We start from the raw sequence: 5901 nt of genomic DNA, 5'->3' as shown, positions 1-5901 counted from the left end.
AATTATAAGCCTCTCATTCTAAAATATTTGCATTCTAAGATTTATCATATAGAGACATCTATAAGTAGCATTGGTTTAGGTATAGAATTATTTGGCTTCCAAGTTTTCTATGTGCATCTTAGCAAAATTTCTCTTGATCCTGAATAAATTCCTATTGACTAAATACTCTACTCTTTGCCTGCAAAAATAAAATAAAATAAAATAAAAAGTCTTGGAACTGGAGAGTGGAGAAACATATTGCCTTGGATGCTGTCTCACCCTCATTCTCGGGCATTAGCTTTGACTTCAGCTTCCTCTTGCATCCCTCTCATTTACCTTTTTATGTGGATAAACCCCAGATCTAACAAAAAATTGCTCCACTTCTAGAGGAACTAATATTGCAAACATGCTTCTTTGTGCTGAGTTCACATATAGTGTGAAATTTTTAATGTTATTTTTATCATAGGCCAAAATATTATTAACTCATTAATAAGGAAATAAATAAGGAAGAATAAAAAAAATTGTTTGAAGAACACTGAGAAACAAGTATTTTATATAATCAGTTGGGAAATGAATATCAAGATAAGATTGTCAAGAGCTTTTGCTTCTGGGAAGGATATAACTAGATAAAAGATACAATAGATCTTGCCACAATAATTAGACAAATATGGATAAATTTAAGACGCTGTATTTTAAAAGCATCAGAGAGCTGTGAAAACAAAGAGTAAGAAAAACATTTTCAAAGAAGAGAGAACAATGAGACTATAAGCTGATGATTGCCAGTCATTTTTTTCTGTGAAGTCATTTACCAGTTCTGGCTGTGAGCTGACTGAGCTTGGCCCAGGCAAAGAATACTGCTGGGAAAAAGAGAAACAAGTAAAGCTTTTAGTAGTTGTGTGGGACTACTCACAGCTTAGAAACTTGAGGGATCTCAAACACATAACTAGTTAACAATATAGAGCCATTTTGCTGAGCCCTGGGTAGAGCAGGTAGCTGGGGAAGGAGGCTGAAAGCCTTTCAGATGTAGAGTAAAATCTCCTGAAGTCTTTAAATAATTACAAATCAAAAAGTCCTAGAGGAAGAGGACCTATCTCAAGCACATAACCTGTTTTTCCCTCAAGACATGAGCCAGATTTTTAATCTATATAAGGCTGAACACTGGAGAGAGGGGCTGTGGATCTCCGGAAAGCACATTCGGGTCTTACTATTTTTCAGGACTAAGGAAACAGAGACTCACAAAGCTTGCTATGAAAAGCCCAGAAAAGCCTCAGCTGGGTCACAGAGGTAGACCAGGGTTTAATGTGTCCTTCTAAAACTAAAAATCCTGATTGGATTGAGTTTACCAACACCTCATTCATCTGCCTAACGGAAAACAAAGGAACTCTCTCTGATAAATAATAGCATTTTCTGAAGCATTATGGTCCTCTTAAACACATTGTCTGGAAAAATTAAAAACTTACTAAAGAGGCAAGAAAAAATGGCCAATAGTCAAGAGAAAAAAAGAAGAAAATAGAATCAACTCTCACGTGTGATCGAGAAATTATGGTTAGCCAACGAGGACTATAATATAACTATGATTAATACATTCAAGAAGATGGATAAAAACATGAGCTAAATAACCAAAAATATAAGAATATCAACAAAGAAGGGAACTCCATAAAAAGTCATCTAATAGACAATCTAAAACTAAAAGCTATAATATTTGAAATAAAAATTCAGTTGATGGGTTAACAACTGATTAAACCCTACAGAGCATAGGGTTGGTGAATTGGGAGACAATTTAACAGAAAATATCTAATTTAATGCATAGATAGAAAGAAGAAGAATTTAAACAGAGCGTAAGAGACATGTAAGACATACTCAAAAATCTAACATGTATAATTAACCTTAGAAGGAGAAGAGAAGAAGAGCAAGTCAAAAGTAATAGTTGAAGAAGTAATGACACCAAAGTTTCTAAAACTGATGAAACACATACCAAGCCCCAAAGTGATGGGAAAATAAAATATGTGATCTAATGGACTAGTTTGTTATTAATTACCTCAAAGTAGAACCTTTGTAGGAATTTAGGTTTCTGTGGCCAAAATGCCTCACAGTAGATGGTGGTGGTGGTGGTGAAGGAGAGGAGGAGAGAGTAGATGATCAAATTTTTTTACAAACCATAAACCAAAGACAACAACAACTAAACTCATCAAAGACAAAATAAAATTTTTAGGCAGCCAAAGAAAAAAGACATATGACCTTCAAAGGAAAACGTATAGCTTTCTTGGGATAGGTGAAAACTAGAAAGTAGTGAAGCAATATATTTAAACTATTAAAAAATAATCATTGCAAAGCTAGAATTCTATTCTCCCCAAATATATTCTTCAAGAGTAGGTCCAGATATTGGATATAACAAGAAATCCAAGCAACTATTATAAATATGTTCAAAAAAATAAAGACAAATATGCTCAAATATTTTTTAAGTTATTGATGAATAAATAGATAAGAACTCTTGACAGGAATGAATAGGCTATGAAAAGTTTTGAAGCAAATGATAAGAACAATAGATTCATGATGGGAGAAAAAAAATCAGTGAAATTTAAAATAAGCTAATGAAAATTATGCAGTTGGAAGAACATGGAGAAAAAAGATTGTAGAAAAATAAACAGAGCTCCAGAGACCTATCAGATAATACCAAGCTGCCAATATTCATGTAATTCAAGCCCCAGGAGAGGAGAAGAGGAAAGAGTAGGAAAATATTTGGAGAAATAATAGCCAGTGAATTCTCAAACTTAGTGAAAAATATTAATTTCTGATTCAACAACTCAACAGAATAAACACAAAGAAACCATACCTAGGCACATCATAGTCAACCTAGTAAAAATCGATGATAAAGAGAAAATCTTAAAGTCAGCCAGAGAAATATGACACATTTCATACATGGAGATTGATGATGTAATTAACAACTGACTTCTCAACAGAAAACACAGAAGCCAAAGACATTGGAACAATATGTTCGAAGTTCCAAAACACAACTAAATTGTCCACTAAAAACTCTAGGCCCACCCAGTAAAACCACTCTTCAGAAATAAATACCATTATTTGCAGGTTACATTATTTTATGCCTAAAATATTCAAAAGCACCTGCAAAGTAATAGAATTAGTAAGTAAACTTAGCAATGTTACTGGATAAAAGATCACTATAAAAATCAATTTTATTTCTATCAATAAATAAGTAATAAATAAAAATTCTTAAAAGACATTATATATAATCTCATTAAACATGGAAATCATCTAAAAGCAAGTCTAATAAACATGCAAGTTCTCTATACCTAAAAATCACAAAAATTGCCAAGAGAAATTAAAGAGTACATATATAAGTGGAGATATATACCATGTTCTATAATTGAAAGACTCAATATTGCAAATATGTCAATTTTTACCAAACTGATTTATAAATTCAATGCAATCTCAATCGAAATCACTGTAGTGGGTTTTTTTTGTTTGGTTTTTTTTTTGTAGGAATTGACAGATGATTCTAAAATTCATGTGCAAATATAAAGTACAAAGGGCAGCCATGGCAATCTTGAAGAAAGCTGGAGGACTTACCCACCAGATAGCAAGTCTTATTTTAATACTACAGTAATTAGGACAGTATAGCATCAGTGCAAAGATAAATAAACTGACCAGTGCAACAGAATGAATTGTCCAGAAAGAGACTCCTACATACACAGTTATCTGAATTATGCCAAACATGATAACAAAGTGACTTCAGAAGAGGGTATTCATTTCTATAAATGAATCATTTTAATAGTTAAATGGAAAAATTAAAATTGGGCCTTGAGCTACCACCTAATACCATAGACAAAAATCAATTGTAGTTAGACTGCTAGTTGAAATGTGAAAGATAAAACAATAAAGCCTTTTAACAAAAACATAGAAAAAAAGTCTTCGTGACTTTGGAGTAAGTAGGCAAAGATTTATTAGAAGGAACAGAAAGTATTCTAACCATAAAAGAAATAATATTGATCAATCAAGATATGTTTATCCAAAGGCGTTATCAAGAGAGTGACAGGCAATGCACAGAGCTGAAGAAATTATTTGTAAAAGATCTATCAAAGTATTCTTATCTAGAATATACTAAAAACTTTCACAAGTCAATAAGAAACATGCAAATGACTTAATAGAAATACGAACAAAAGATTGAACAGATACTTAATAAAAGAGAATATTTAAATGGCCAGTAAATATTTTTTAAAGTGTTAAAATTCATTGGCCATCAGGAAAATGTATTCAAAGCCAGAATGAGATACCAGGATACACCTACCAGAATGGTAAAAAAAGAGAATGTTGGTACAGATTTCAAGTAACAGGACCTTTCCAACTTTCCTGCTGGGAGGACACGTGAGCAAAAGCACTCTGAGAAACTGTGTGGCATGCCTCTACCCTGGAACAGTGCATATCCCGAGACTCAGGAACTTCACTCCCGGGTTATGACCACCAGAAAAGGGTAGAAATATTTGCCAAAACACAAAACACTCATAGCAGCTCTGTACATAATAGCTCAAAACTAGAAATAACCCAAGTGTCTATCTGTAGGATACTCGATAAATAAATCACAGCATAGTCACAAAACTTGATTTTGTGAAAATTCATTGAGCTCTCCATGATAAGCTTGCATTTCTATAAATATCACTTTTCTGTAACATCAATGGGCTGTGTTTAATTTAATTGGGCTTCATTTAAACAGTCTTTCCAGGTAAGGGTTCTTACGTGGGCTCTCTCATTTGCGCCTTATGGTACAGCTGTGAAATCTCAGTTTTGCCAACAAGAAAACAGAGCCTCAAGAAGGCTTTGGCCAAGCCCATGGAGCTAAGTAGCAAAGCCAAAACAAACATTAATATTTGACTAAAGTATATATTGATTTTTCCATTCACACAAAGCACTAACCTACATTGCAGTTGTTTTTAAATAATGGTAACTATACTTTTAGGCTTTCTCTCTCAACCCAGGTACATGCCAGCACTTTGGGGACCAAGCATCCATCTGGGGAGAAGGTGGCTACCCAAAAGAAAAAAAATATTCCATTCCAGGCACCGTCAGTCCAAGTCAGCAGCTGAAGGATAGGAAAGTTACATTTATTCACATTCTCTTTCCAAACACCCACTCAATGAAAGTGTTCTCTGAAGTGTAGAAATGAGTCATCCCGTGAAGCTCACTCCCCTCATGCAGTAGCAGAACTTTTGGAGTCCAGAGCAGGACTAGACGTCCTCGGAAGCCAGTCAGCATCTGTCACTGTGTGCTGTCATGTGCCTGCCCGACTAAGCTTACAGTCTCATAGGAGTGGCCCCTGCTAGGCCTTATGATGCTTCTGACATTCCTGTTCCCTCATAACACTGGCTCAGGTCCAAACTCCAACCTTGGCTATAGGTCTTGGAAAGAAGAAGTCATTCACTTCCAAAGCCCCACTTTCATCATGTGATTATTTATTAGAAAACATTGAAAATTTATATTACATTACATTAAAACATTACATTAAATTACATTACATTAAAAAACATTGAAAAAATCTCCGAGGCTATCCAGCCAGACAATCTCACAGCCTGGACTATCAGCCCTCATCTGCATTGACCAAACAACTATCTTCAACGTCATCCAGCACTAAATCTCTCTCTGGGGACAGCCACATCAATGGCATGCGCGCTTGAAGCATTAAAGGAGAGAGGGAGAAACAGTATTATGTGACTTCACAAGGACGGATGGGACTCTGTCTTTCTGTCAGAGCAAGCTGAGTAGGAAAAAGCAGGAAAAGCAACACCTGCTTTGGGCCGAGTATGTAACATAATCATGGCATCATTTCCAAGAAACTACTTTTATTCTTCTCTGATTCCAGAGTGGTTATAGTGAGTAATTAATGAATGACGTCTGAAAACGGAAAGAATG

This window comes from Pteropus medius, unplaced genomic scaffold (genome assembly GCF_902729225.1).
Source record: "Pteropus medius unplaced genomic scaffold, Ma_sr-lr_union100, whole genome shotgun sequence".
Lineage (NCBI taxonomy): Eukaryota > Metazoa > Chordata > Mammalia > Chiroptera > Pteropodidae > Pteropus > Pteropus medius.
The sequence above is the reverse complement of the archived record's forward strand: the minus strand, read 5'-3'. Positions refer to the sequence as shown.